This window comes from Salmo salar, chromosome 12, assembly GCF_965601325.2.
Source record: "Salmo salar chromosome 12, fSalSal1, whole genome shotgun sequence".
In the NCBI taxonomy this organism is placed as follows: Eukaryota; Metazoa; Chordata; class Actinopteri; order Salmoniformes; family Salmonidae; genus Salmo; species Salmo salar.
Window position 1 is genome coordinate 87,135,661 of NC_138302.1, and position 15,045 is coordinate 87,150,705.

General features: G+C 43.2%; 1 protein-coding gene across 10 annotated transcripts in view; it reads right to left on the reverse strand.

Annotated features, from left to right (window-relative positions):
- The window catches only part of LOC106565726 (band 4.1-like protein 1), a 203,585-nt gene that overhangs the window by 165,895 nt on the left and 22,645 nt on the right, over window positions 1–15,045 (reverse strand). The window lies entirely within an intron of this gene.

A 15,045-nucleotide genomic window follows, 5' to 3' on the forward strand; every position in this document is an offset into this window, starting at 1 on the left:
TTCTCCATGTACATGCTGAAAGTCAGTAGTTCTTCTCAGTAGTTGTTCTCTGAAAAATAGCATTGTATTTGGTGAAACACAATTCTCTCAGTTTACTGAGAACAGGCAGCAAACTGATTGGGCGGCTGTTAGAGCCAGCAAAGGGGGCTTTACTATGTTAAGGAAGTGGAATTACTTTAGCTTCCTTCCACGTCTGTGGACAGACACACTCCTTTAGGCTTTGGTTAAATACTGTACAGTGGCTTGCGAAAGTATTCACCCCCGTTGCCATTTTTCCTATTGCTTTACAACCTGGAATTAAAATGTATTTTTGGGGGGTTTGTATCATTTGATTTACACAACACTTTGAAGATGCAAAATATGTTTTATTGTGAAACAAACAAGAAATAAGACAAAAAAAAACAGAAAACTTGAGCGTGCATAACTATTCACCTACCCCCCCCCCCCCCTTAAACCACTCAAATGTTGCTTTAGCAGTATGCTTAGTGTCATTGTCCTGCTGGAAGGTGAACCTCCGTCCCAGTCTCAAATCTCTGGAAGACTGAAACAGGTTTCCCTCAAGAATTTCCCTTTTAGTGCCATCCATCATTCCTTCAATCATTCCTTCAATTTCCCAGTCCCTGTCGATGAAAGACATCCCCACAGCATGATGCTGCCACCACCATGCTTCACTGTGGGGATGGTGTTCTCGGGGTGATGAGAGGTGTTGGGTTTGCGCCAGACATAGCATTTTCCTTGATGGCCAAAAAGCTCAATTTTAGTCACATCTGACCAGAATACCTTCTTCCATATGTTTGGAGAGTCTCCCAAATGCCTTTTGGCGAACACCAAACGTGTTTGCTTATTTTTTTTAAGCAATGGCTTTTTTCTAGCCACTTTTCTGTAAAGCCCAGCTCTGTGGAGTGCATGGCTTTAAGTGGTGCTATGGACAGATACTTAAATCTCCGCTGTGGAGGTTTGCAGCTCCTTCAGGGTTATCTTTGGTCTCTTTGTTGCCTCTCTGATTAATGTCCTCCTTGCCTGGTCCGTGAGTTTTGGTAGGCAGCCCTCTCTTGGCAGGTTTGTTGTGGTGCCATATTCTTTAAAAAATTGTATAATGGATTTAATGGTGCTCCCTGGGATGTTAAAAGTTTCAGATATTTTTTTATAACCCAACCCTGATCTATACTTCTCCACAACTTTGTCCCTGAGCTGTTTGGAGAGCTCCTTGGTCTTCATGGTGCCGCTTGCTTGGTGGTGCCCCTTGCTTAGTGGTGTTGCAGACTCTGGGGCCTTTCAGAACAGGTGTATATATACTGAGATCATGTGAGAGATCATGTGACACTTAGATTGCACACAGGTGGACTTTATTTAACTAATTATGTGACTTCTGAAAGTAATTGGTTGCACCAGATCTTATTTAGGGTGTCTTCATAGCAAAGGGGGTGAATACATATGCACACATCACTTTTGTTTTTTTATTTATTTAAATTTTAAAACAAGTAATTTTTTTCATTTCACTTCACCAATTTTGACTATTTTGAATATGTCCATTTCATGAAATCCAAATAAAAATCAATGTAAATTACAGGTTGTAATGCAACAAAATAGGAAAAAAGCCAAGGGGGATGAATACTTTTGCAAGGCACTGTACATAGCAAATAGGGGTGGTAATACAGTCTGCTACCATTCTGAATAGTTTCCCATCAAGGTTTTCTATACCTGGTGGCTTATCATTATTGATGGATAACAATAGTTTTTCCACCTCTCCCAAACGAATTCGACCAAATTCAAAACAGCAATACTTCTCTTTCATTATTAGACATTTTATATAAAAAATACGATGGTTCACTGTTCAATGTTATCATTTCACTTCAGAGTCTTTCCACTTTACTAGTGAAATAGTAATTGAAATGATTGGCAATATCGAAAGGTTTTGTTATAAATCAATCATCAACTTCAATAAACGATGGAGTTTAATTGGTTTTCTGCCCATGACATAATTTAAGGTACTCCAAAGTCTTTTCCATTGTGCGTTATGTCATTTATCTTGTTTTGGTAATATAACTTCTTCCTCTTTTTGTTCAGTTTAGTCTCAAAATGTCTCATTTTACAGTCTGTCAACCAATCAGCTGAGCAGCTTGACTTCTTTGCCACCTCTTTTCCATCATTTCTTTGAACCATAACATGTTTCAATTCATCGTCAATACAGAAGGCTCTAACAGTTCTCACAGTACATTTCTTAACCTGTTAGGGCTAGGGGGCAGCATTTGCACGTCTGGATAAAAAAAATGTACCCGATTTAATCTGGTTACTAATCCTACCCAGTAACTAGAATATGCATATACTTATTATATATGGATAGAAAACACTCTAAAGTTTCTAAAACTGTTTGAATGGTGTCTGTGAGTATAACAGAACTCATTTGGCAGGCAAAACCCTGAGACATTTTCTGACAGGAAGTGGATACCTGATGTGTTGTATTACCTTTAAACCTATCCCATTGAAAAACACAGGGGCTGAGGAATATTTTGGCACTTCCTATTGCTTCCACTAGATGTCACCAGCCTTTACAAAGTGTTTTGAGTCTTCTGGAGGGAGATCTGACCGAACAAGAGCCATGGAACGATGATGTCCCATTAGACACCTGGCGCGCGAGTTCATGTTGGGTACCCTCGTTCCAATACGTTATAAAAGAGTATGCATTCGTCCACCTTGAATATTATTCATGTTCTTGTTAAAAAAGGCCCTAATGATTTATGCTATACAACGTTTGACATGTTTGAACGAACGTAAATATATTTTTTCCCCTCGTTCATGACGAGAAGTCCGGCTGGCTTAGATCATGTGCTAACAAGACGGAGATTTTTGGACATAAATGATGAGCTTTTTTTGAACAAAACTACATTCGTTATGGACCTGTGATACCTGGAAGTGACATCTGATGAAGAGAATCAAAGGTAATGGATTATTTACATAGTATTTTCGATTTTAGATCTCCCCAACATGACGTCTAGTCTGTATCGCAACGCGTATTTTTCTGGGCGCAGTGCTCAGATTATTGCAAAGTGTGATTTCCCAGTAAGGTTATTTTTAAATCTGGCAAGTTGATTGCGTTCAAGAGATGTAAATCTATAATTCTTTAAATGACAATATAATATTTTACCAATGTTTTCTAATTTTAATTATTTAATTTGTGACGCTGACTTGACTGCCGGTTATTGGAGGGAAACGATTTCCTCAACATCAATGCCATAGTAAAACGCTGTTTTTGGATATAAATATGAACTTGATAGAACTAAAAATGCATGCATTGTCTAACGTAATGTCCTAGGAGTGTCATCTGATGGAGATTGTAAAAGGTTAGTGCATCATTTTAGCTGGTTTTATGGTTTTGGTGACCCTGTCTTTGACTTGACAAAACATTACACACAACTCTTGTAAATGTACTGTCCTAACATACTCTAAATTTATGCTATCGCCGTAAAACCTTTTTGAAATCGTAAAACGTGGTTAGATTAAGGAGATGTTTATCTTTCAAAGGGTGTAAAATAGTTGTATGTTTGAAAAATTTGAATTTTGACATTTATTTGGATTCAAATTTGCCGCTCTTGAAATGCACCTGCTGTTGATGGAGTGCACCACGGGTGGCACGCTAGCATCCCACCTAGCCCATAGAGGTTAACATGTGCATGCTAGTCAACAATTGGCATGAATAATTTTACAAAAACTTCCAGTTCTGCATCTGGATTCACTTCCTCATACACATCAGACCAAAATATTGTTGTTTACATCTTCAACAAAAGAGTCCAGAGAAAACATTTTCTATGATCTCCTATAAATTACTATTGGTACGCACTCTAGTTAGTTGAGTGATAACCTGGGTCATATTACAGGCATTAGTCACAGTTAGAAGCTTCCTCTTGAGAGGACAACTAGTTGCGAAGCAGTCAATGTTCAGGTCACGCAGAACATAGACTTCTCTGTTATCAACCATTTCACATACTTTATCTAGATACTGACTGTTAGCACTTGGTGACATAAAGAAACACACTAAAATAATAGGCTTTGGAGGAGGCAGGTGAACCTGCAACCACAACAGATCTTCTCTAAGCATTACAGGGACATGGCTCTGAATATATACAGCAACACCTCCCCATAGGAATTCTTGTCTCTTCTATAGATGTTATATCCTTGTATTGGTACTGTTGTATCGTCAAATAATTAATGATCTAAGTGAGTCTCAGAAATGGCTAATATATGAATGTTGTCTGATGTTAGCAAGTTATGGATTTCATGAGGCTACAAATATTAATATGGGCTATTTTTAACCCTTTCCTGGGTATCTTATCAGAGATAGACCTAATATGGAAAAGAACAAACAAAGCAAGAAAAAACATTATTCAGCAGTCCATCAACCAGTTGGTTTGTGTAAGTGTGTATGTGCTGCGGGATTGATGCTATGAACCCACAGGCGTGGCTCCCTCATCCCTTCCAGGCTTTAGGGTGGGAGAGTGGACAATGAGCCTGTCATAACGGATGTAAGCAATGTACACAAACACTCTGGCACATTTCATGGCTGGGATAAGTTCAATCTTCTTCTGGCACACAGCTTCAGGATACTCCTCGTTGAGGAATATGTATATTCCTCTCAAGTTCTTGGCTCTTTCCAGAACAGCTACCTTGTCCTTGAACATCAGGAACTTGACCACTATCGGCCTGAGCCTGTCACCTGGACCGGTGGTGGGTTTTCCAGTCCTGTGGACACGCTCCACCTCAATTTTCCTGTGGTTCATCTTCAGTTTATCAGTGATCATTTACCTAACTTTGACCTCGAACTCTGTGCAGGTCACATGTGGAGATTCTGCAATTCCGTCCACAAAAATGTTGTTCCACCTTGATTGCCCCTTCAGATAATCTGATTTCTCCATCAGTGTTATCATGGATTCACATACAGAATTGATGTCCTTTCTCAATGACTTACAGATTGCTGTCATCTTGCTCTTATCCGGTTGAAACTCATTGAGCTGACCCTGGGAGATCTGCAAACTATTCTTCTGGGAGATCTGCAAACTATGGTCCATTCTTTAGTTGACTCCACCAGTATTTCGGCACAACACATGAAGCTATTTTCTTGTAGAACTCTTTTGGTTTGTTTATATCCTTCACCTGTGAAAGAGAGACACCATTGTCTTCGATGGTACTCCCACCGGCTTTGATCTTTGTCATGGTAGCAAAGTAGGCTAACGCTGGTACTCCAAACAATTCCAGCCAGCAGAGCTGGCAGGGCTGATGGAAACAGCAACAAACAGCAGGGATTTAAACAGCCACAAACCCGGGACTATCCGCGGTCCCAGTCACAAGGGCTAACCGCATTGCGGGCTGTGTTCAAACCGTCAAGGAAACCTGGCTAGCTTGATAGCTAGCAGCTAAGCTAGCTGCTTCACCAAGCAGTAGCTCTTCAGACTTTGGGGTTTGGCAGTATCCTGGGACATATAGTAGCGGTACCAGCAACTGAGGCTAAATAGATAGGCAGGTAATGTCACGTCCTGGCCAGTATAAGGATTAATTGTTATTGTAGTTTGGTCAGGACGTGGCAGAGGGTATTTGGTTTATGTGGTTCGGGGTGGTGTTTTTTCTAAAAGGGCATTTGATTTAAGTATTCCGGGGTTTTTGGGCACTGTTCCTTGTTTACGTATTTCTATGTTGATCTAGTTGGTTGTATGTCTATGTTTGGTTAATTGGGGTGGACTTCCAATTGAAGGCAGCTGTGTGGTGTTGCCTTTGATTGGAAGTCCTTTATTAGTTGGGTGTGTTTGTCTGTGTATTTGTGGGAGATTGTTTCTTGTTTAGCGTGTGTGAGCCTAACACGACTGTCTAGTAATCATGAGTTCGTTTTGTTATTTTGTATGTTCATTTTTGAGTTTATTAAATGTTTAAAATGAACTATCTCAACTCTGCTGCATATTGGTCCTCTTTTTCCGACGATGATTTCGCTATATCGTCTGACGACGAAGAAATCCCTGACAGAATCTCCCACCAAACCAGGACCAAGCAGCAGAGGAAGGAGCAGTGGGATTTTGAATTGGACAAAAGGGAGAAATGGACATGGGAGCAAGTTATGGCCGGAGAGGGCCCATGGAGAATGGCTGGTAAGGACCGGGAACGTTTCCGAGGATCACGACTGGCGTTGAAGCACGAGAGGCACCCCCAAGAAATGTTTTGGGGGGGGCACAGGGGTAGTTTGGCTAGGCCTAAGAAGAGCCGGAAGCCAGCTACCCGTGGTTATATGGAGGAGCGTATGAGGTGGAGAGCGCCATGTTTCGCTGAGGAGCGCACTATCTCACCCATACGCACGCACAGTCCGGTGCGCGTTATTCCAGCCCCTCGCAGGTGCCGTGCTAGAGCGGGCATCCAGCCTGGTAGGAGGATGCCTGCGCAGCGCATCTGGTCGCCGGTACGCCTCCGAGGACCAGGTTACCCAACTCCCGCTCTACGCACGGCTACCATCAGGCCCCTGCACAGCCCAGTCCGCCCTGTACAAGCACCCCGCTCGTACAGGGCTACTAGTTCCATCCAGCCAGGACGGGTTGTGCAGGAGGTAAGATCAAGACCGCCTGTGCGCCTCCATAGCCCTGGGTTTCCAGCTCCTGTCTCTCGTGCGGACCCGGAAGTGCGTCAGCCCAGTCCGACTCGTCCTGTTCCCGCTCCCCACACTAGCCTGGAGGTGCGTGTTCCCAGTCTGGTACGTCCAGTACCAGCACCACGCACCAGGCTTCAAGTGCGTCATCCCAGTCCGACGTCGCTAGAGCTGCCCGTCAGTCAAGAGTCGCCAGAACTGCCCGTCAGTCAAGAGTCGCCAGAACTGCCCGTCAGTCAAGAGTCGCCAGAACTGCCCGTCAGTCAAGAGTCGCCAGAACTGCCCGTCAGTCAAGAGTCGCCAGAACTGCCCGTCAGTCAAGAGTCGCCAGAGCCGCCAGAGCCGCCCGTCAGTGAGGAATCGCCAGAGCCGCCCGTCAGTGAAGAGTCGCCAGAGCCACCCACTAGTCAGGAGCTGCCAGAGTGGCCAGACTGCCCGGAGATGCCAGAGTGGCCAGACTGCCCGGAGATGCCAGAGTGGCCAGACTGCCCGGAGATGCCAGAGTGGCCAGACTGCCCGGCGATGCCAGAGTGGCCAGACTGCCCGGCGATGCCAGAGTGGCCAGACTGCCCGGCGATGCCAGAGTGGCCAGACTGCCCTGCGATGCCAGAGTGGCCAGACTGCCCGGCGATGCCAGAGTGGCCGGCGATGCCAGACTGCCCGGCGATGCCAGACTGCCCGGCGATGCCAGAGTGGCCAGACTGCCCGGCGATGCCAGAGTGGCCAGACTGCCCGGCGATGCCAGAGTGGCCCGACTGTCTTCCGGGTCTGCCAGAGTGGCCCGACTGTCTTCCGGGTCTGCCAGAGTGGCCCGACTGTCTTCCGGGTCTGCCAGAGTGGTCCGACTGTCTTCCGGGTCTGCCAGAGTGGCCCGACTGTCCTCCGTCCCAGCCCGAGTGGCCCGTCTACCCGGAGCTACCGGGGTGGGTCGTCTGCCCAGAACTGCCAGAACCAGAGCCACCTCCAGATATAGGTGGGTTGGGGAGGGGGGGGTGTAGTACAGTGCCGTCATTGACGGCAGCCACCCTTCCCTCCCTTTAGTTAGGGGGATTTTTTGTTGTTGTTTGGGGTTTTTGTTATTTTTGAGGTGCTTCCGGGGTTAGCACCTTTAGGGGGGGGGGGGTACTGTCACGTCCTGGCCAGTATAAGGATTAATTGTTATTGTAGTTTGGTCAGGACGTGGCAGAGGGTATTTGGTTTATGTGGTTCAGGGTGGTGTTTTTTCTAAAAGGGCATTTGATTTAAGTATTCCGGGGTTTTTGGGCACTATTCCTTGTTTACGTATTTCTATGTTGATCTAGCTGGTTGTATGTCTATGTTTGGTTAATTGGGGTGGACTTCCAATTGAAGGCAGCTGTGTGGTGTTGCCTTTGATTGGAAGTCCTATATTAGTTGGGTGTGTTTGTCTGTATTTGTGGGAGATTGTTTCTTGTTTAGCGTGTGTGAGCCTAACAGGACTGTCTAGTAATCGTGAGTTCGTTTTGTTATTTTGTATGTTCATTTTTGAGTTTATTAAATGTTCAAAATGAACTATCTCAACTCTGCTGCATATTGGTCCTCTTTTTCCGACGATGATTTCGCTATATCGTCTGACGACGAAGAAATCCCTGACAGATAAACAAGTAGGCTAATAAACAAACATTTTTCAAGAAAAAAGTTTTTCAGAAACTTTCAAAAACAAGCTGAGCTCTCTTTCGTTCCGCATTCAGCATGAATCGGGATCTGATGATGTCACTGATGAAGTCCATGACACATTTGCATGGTTTGTTTACCTTTGCAATGATTGGTTTGCAATTGGTTTTTAATTGACATACATTTTAAAGTGAAAACACTGAGTCTCAGCATCACTCTGTATACGTGGAATTGCCCTTAACACTTTTTGAGTTCATCAAAGGGCTTTACATTGTATAGAGGAAATTCACCTGACCTAAAGACTACTAGTACACTAACTAACTGATTAACTACCAATTACTAGTTATTACAGTTAGTAAAGCCTGCAGTGATTCGTCCATAGGGTGCCACTTATAACACAACACTGTGTGGGCTCTCTACATGACTGAGTGTGCTCTCTACATGACTGAGTGGTTTTTATTAGCTCTGCATGCAGGTGCTGAGGAGAACTGAGAGCTCTGTTTTCTCCAACTGCTGATAACAACCTGAGCGCATCGGTGAGCACAACAACACAAACAACTGCCCTAATCATTGACTGCTAAACACATCAGAATTGTCAAACAGTCACACAATTAAACTACAAACATGTTATCAAATAATTTCACCCGTTTCAGTTTTGAGTTGATATGAAACGCAGAGGAGAAGTTATTTAAACGTCATTGTTAGTCTACTGCTCAATCAGGATTGCCACACACAATGTTATCAAATCACATCACTCTGTTTCAGTTGTAATCCTTTAACATAGAGTTTTGGTGTAGCCTACATGTTCAACAGCAAGTTATATAATGGTTACGGGCTGACGTCCTCAGTGGGTCAGTATTGACCTGCTCCTGACTAAGACACTTAACCTCAGCTCTAATTGCCCCAGTAAAATCTCCCTGTTTATGAGGAACAAAATGTCTGAAATGGAATTATGAAACCTTACCCTGGACGGGGGTGTCTGGTCTGAATTCTAAATCATAAGAAGTATGTGAGTTTTAATGAGTTCTAACGGCGAGGCACTCACACCTATTGGTATATTGAAGTCAATTATACAGTGCATTCGGAAAGTATTCAGACCCCATCCCTTTTTCAACATTTTGTTACGTTACAGCCTTATTCTAAAATTGATAAAAAAATATATCCTCATCAATCTACAGACAATTCCCCATAATGATAAAGCTAAAACAGTTTTTTTTCAAAATGTTTGCAAATGTATTAAAATAAAAACAGAAATACATTATTAACATATGTATTCAGACCCTTTGCTATGATATTGAGCTCAGGTGCATCCTGTTTCCATTGATCGTCTTTTAAATGTTTCTATAACTTGATTGGAGTCCACCTGTGGTAAATTCAATTGATTGGACATGATTTGGAAAGGCACACACCTGTCTATATAAGGTCCCACAGTTGACAGTGCATGTCAGAGCAAAAACCAAGCCATAGAGCTCCGAGATAGGATTGTGTTGAGGCACAGATCTGGGGAAGGGTAGCAAAAAATGTCTGCAGCATTAAAAGTCACCAAGAACACAGTGGCCTCCATCATTCTTAAATGGAAGAAGTTTGGAACCACCAACACTCTTCCTAGAGCTGGACGTCCGGCCAAACTGAGCAGTCGGGAGAGAAGGGCCTTGGTCAGGGAGGTGACCAAGAACCCAATGGTCACTCTGACAGAGCTCTAGAGTTCCTCTGTGGAGATAGGTGAACCTCCCAGAAGGACAACCATCTCTGCAGCACTCCACCAATCAAGCCTTTATCTAATTGATTGAAACACATTACTTTGCAATGACGGTCAATAGTAACTTCAACAGCACTCTCTGGGTTAGCACCATGGTGTAGCCGGAGGACAGCTAGCTTCTGTCCTCCTCTGGGTACATTGACTTAAAAAAAAACCTAGGAGGCTCGTAGGCCTCACCCCCTTCCATAGACTTACATTGTAATTCTGACCACTTCTGGAGGACGTCCTCCAACCAATCAAAGCTTTTTCAGTATGAAAATGGGCTTGCGAGTGGCGCAGCCATCTAAGGCACTGCATCTCAGTGCAAGACGCGTCACTGCAGTCCCTGGTTTGAATCCAGGCTGCATCACATCTGGCTGTGATTGGGAGTCCCATAGGGCGGTGCACAATTGGCCCAGTGTCGTCCAGGTTTGGCTGGGGTAGGCCGTCATTGTAAATAAGAATTTGTTCTTAACTGACTTGCCTAGTTAAATAAAGAATTTACTGACATGTTGTCCATCCAATCATAGGATTAGGATCAGAGAATAAACCTACTGTGTTGTATTGGGGTTGTGCCGCAGAGCATATTTCTATGTGTTGAGAAGCTTGGTGAGTTGGTGACATTATTGAATAGAGGTTGAAAAGTAATAGTTGAACATTTTTGGGATATTATTCCATTCAAATTAGTTTATTCAAATTACAGGAGACGGAGGAGGTAGATTATAAATTGTTTTCTTGGTTTCATAACTTTATTTTTGTGTCCAGTTAGTGCAATTTATTTCAATTTGCCTTGCTAACTTCTGTAGAAGGTGCAGTAGCGAGCTAGCTATCAGCTCGAGTGTGCCCCCTTCGCCACCAACGCTACCTCAAATTTTGTTGACTTTTTATTGAAGAACCCCTTTCATTCTCTGGGGTACATGGAAAAGGTGCAAATTAAAACCAAGGCTCGACCTCTGTCAGGGGATCAGTTAAATGAAGAAGGGTGAAAAGGTGAGGGCGTTCAATACTAATTGGTATCAATGTATAGCTGGTTAACAGGAAGCCTTTCATCAAGCCGCCTGTTTTGCTGCCCTTGCCTGCTTTTTGGAAAGCCTTGGGTGAAAGAGGGGTACAGCGACCTGAAGAACATCGATCATTCAGCTAAACAACAAAACAAAAGCAGGGAGCATATAAATGCCCACATCAGATTCAAGCTTCTGGGGAAAAGCCACAGCTATCATGAGGTCTACGTATTCAAACTGCGCAGCACAACAAGAAAGTAAGAAGAAACAGGGATGTTCTCAAGAGGCTTATCAACACCACTGCGTTTTAGGGCATACAATAATTGGCTTTTTGAGGACACAACGAGAGGGAAGGTTCTGCTAACAAGTGCAACTACAAGGAGCTTGTAGCGGTAATTGCACATTATCATGCTTTACTTGCTGAACATATGGAACTTTCTACTGTATTTTCTGGGTTGTCGAAATCAATTCAGAATGATTTTATAGCTTCCATCGCATCATCCATTAAAAGTTAGATTGAAGAGAGAGGTTGAAGTATTGAATTTTTTCGTGCGGGCTCAAGTAGGCTTTCCACTTTCCTCCGGTATTTATTTAGCAATGATGATAACACATAATCACTCCAGAAAGACACAAGCAAAAACTCATGACATAAATGTTGCAGCAGCCTAGGCTAGCTCTGACATGCTGTATGGGATGAAAACAAGCCTTCAGTCGGAAGGCTACTAATAAGAGCAGATGCATACAGCCTATGTGCGCCGTCCATTTGATCTGGGTAACTAATTGGTAACGTTATGTATTTATAGTCCATTTGTGGGTCATGAGAAAATGTGAATGTGATTAAATTTGGTTTATATAAAATATTGGGCTGGCTAGGCTGCCTATATGTTTTCAATCCAAAATTATTAAAATGAATCAATCAACATAATAGTGATGACAGATGTGAGTACATTTTTTTATAAGGCCTACAGTTGCATAGGCCTGCATGATGCAAACGTGCATAAAGCAAGCTCAGCCCTGTGAGTTCTATTGTCTATCAGTTGTTCTCTCTGTGTCTGGGTAGAGAAAATCCCCTTCCGAATCTAGCCTAAATATAATTCATATGAACAAGTAGAAGGTTGCTGCAGTTTGACAAGGTTTTCATCCCCCCCAGGGCCAGTAGTTTTTAAAAAGTTTTTTAAAACCATGTGACCTGATTAGGAAAAACTGGTCCCATCATAGCCCTTATAAAACCTTTTTACAACTGATTAATCACTGTCATACCTTTATAGGGTCAAGTTTTCCTGGTTAGGTTAACAGATAAGGAAAAACTCCGGGCCCCAGGAGGTAAAAATTGCCCCCCACTCTGGGACCTATGGTGCCACCAGTCTGCTTGCAGCTATCCATTATCGTCAGGTATGTAGATGATTAGGGCTTAATTCAGGAAAGTTTCTTTGGCTACTTTGATGTGTCAAGCGGGCGAGATGCGCAGTCTGTATTTAACTTAATGGACAAAGTTGTTGTTCAAACCTACGATAATGCAACTGTAATAATATGTATCTGCTATTTGTATTTCCAGGACGAGGAAGTCCCCTACTATTTCCTGATTTAAGAAGTGATGACCATGCCACTCCACTCCACTAACATTGTCAACTCTCTCCTGACATGAACTGAAATCACGTCTCATGTGCCTAATCATCCACTGGCACATTGAATGTTTACTCTCCAAGCACTGTGAGTACCCCTATCAATTTTCTCTCATTACTGTATGTAGAGTCAATCACATACATAAACACAATCATATTACTACATATCAATGATTTTAGTCCTTGCTTGTACTATCTCATTCTTAGCTCTTTTGTCTAACTGTGTAGGGTGTTGTGTTATTGTTTTTTGTCTTCCCAGTCAAATCCTGTCCTGCACTGAAGTCAAGCCTCTGAACACCTCAACTCATGCCTCATACCCTCATTCAATCACTGCTGTGATCCCTTTCCAAAATGGTGTAAGTAGCCCTCTCCTTCACATTCCCCATAATATTGTCCTATAAATGTATTTTTAAAAGATTTAGGTTAAAATAATTACTCTTTGATGATTTTTGATGTCTATACTGTGGGTCTCCCATCCTCCTCAATTTTTCAAATCACCAGCCTCCACTGCTCTCAGACCATGAGTAGCAAGATTCTTTGGTCTGATGAAACCGAGATTGAACTCATTGGCCTGAATGCCAAGCGTCACGTCTGGAGGAAACCTGGCACCATCCCTACGGTGAAGCATGGTGGTGGCAGCATCATGCTGTGGTGATGTTTTTCAGCAGCAGGGACTGGGAGACTAGTCAAGATCGAGGAAAAGATGAACGGAGTACAAAGTACAAAGAGATCCTTGATTTAAACCTGCTCAGGACCTCAGACTGGGGTGAAGGTTCACCTTTCAACAGGACAACGAATCTAAACACACATGCAAGACAACACAGCAGTGGTTTAGGGACAAGTATCTGAATGTCCTTGAGTGGCCCAGCCAGAGCCCAAACTTGAACCCGATCAAACATCTCTGGAGAGACCTGAAAATAGCTGTGCAGCAACACTCCCCATCCAACCTGACAGAGCTTGAGAGGATCTGCAGAGAACAATGGGAGAAACTCCCCAAATACATGCTCTACCAACTGAGCTACAGTGGGACACTGTAAAGGGTCTGAATACTTAAGTAAATGTAATATTTCCATTTATTTATTTTATAAATTATCAAAAATAAATAAAAAAAATGTTTTTGCTTCATCATTATGGGGTATTGTGTGTAGATTGATGAGGGAAAAAACAATTTAATCAATTTTAGAATAAGGCTGTAATGTAACAAAATGTCGAAAAATTTAAAGGGTCTGAATACTTTCCGAAAACACTGTGTGGCTAACCTATTTGAGTATTCCAGGACCAAAGTTCCCACTGGGCACACACTGTTGTTTCCACGTCACTTCAATAAAATTACATTGAACCAACATGGAATAGTCATTGAATTGACGTATGTGCCCAGTGGGTTGGCATTGTAATTGTGTCTGAAGGGAGAAAGAGCAGAGTAGAGAATGTAGCTGATTCCATAGAGATACTGTTTGTTGCTGTGCTCATGGCCATCACCATGATAGAGGAGCTATCTTTATGTCAGGCATCAGGGGTAAAGTAGCACTGTGGTATAATAACAGGCTGCAGACACCTCACCCCTCTCACAGTCACACACTACACAGTCACACACTACATACAAAAGAGAGATTACATGAGACCGTCATTCACACATACATTGGCCTTGGCTAGCTTGTAAATAATCCTGTACATTGCCTATATATCTCTAAGTCATGGCCGTAACTACATATGAAAACACAGAGGTCTGGACCTTAGGTATTTTTCTCATTTGAAAAAAATAATAATAACAAAAATATATATTTTGAACACAGTAAAGAAAATCAATATCTAAATATTGCTCCCAGCGTTGATCAAAGCTCACAAAGCGTATATTCTTGATCTGACGGAGCTTAATCGCGCCTACCTCTTTGCGAACCAGTGGAATCATAAACAGTGGTTTGTTTGTTATATTAACCTGCGTCCCCCAGATTTGCCTTTTTAGCAGCACATTCACCACTCTCTCAAACGGCTAACTCCGCCCTCTTGCAGCACGGGCCTGAGATGTGAAATGAACTACCCCAGCCCGCAGTCAGCTAAGGTAGGCAACTAGAGACGCTGCTGACAGTGTGTGTGCGAGATGTCAGACAAAAGGCAATTTTAAAATCGTCCTGTGACTCCTACAGAGAGCTACTGGGAGACAGTGATGTGAGCATGTGGCTCTCAGTGGTGAGGCTGAGGCAGGCTGCAAGCATGCAGGAGGAAGCAGAGGAGACAAAGAGAGAGAGGAAGCAAGCAGAGGGAGAGGTTAGTACAGTGGTTCCCAAACTTGGAGTCAGGCCCCATGTGGGTTCCCCTGAGAAAATCTGTACTAATCTTAGTTAGGAACTTAGTTGGTAGAGTTGGTAGAGCATGGTGTTTGCAACACCAGGGTTGTGGGTTCAATTCCCATGGGGGGCCAGCACAGGAAAAAAA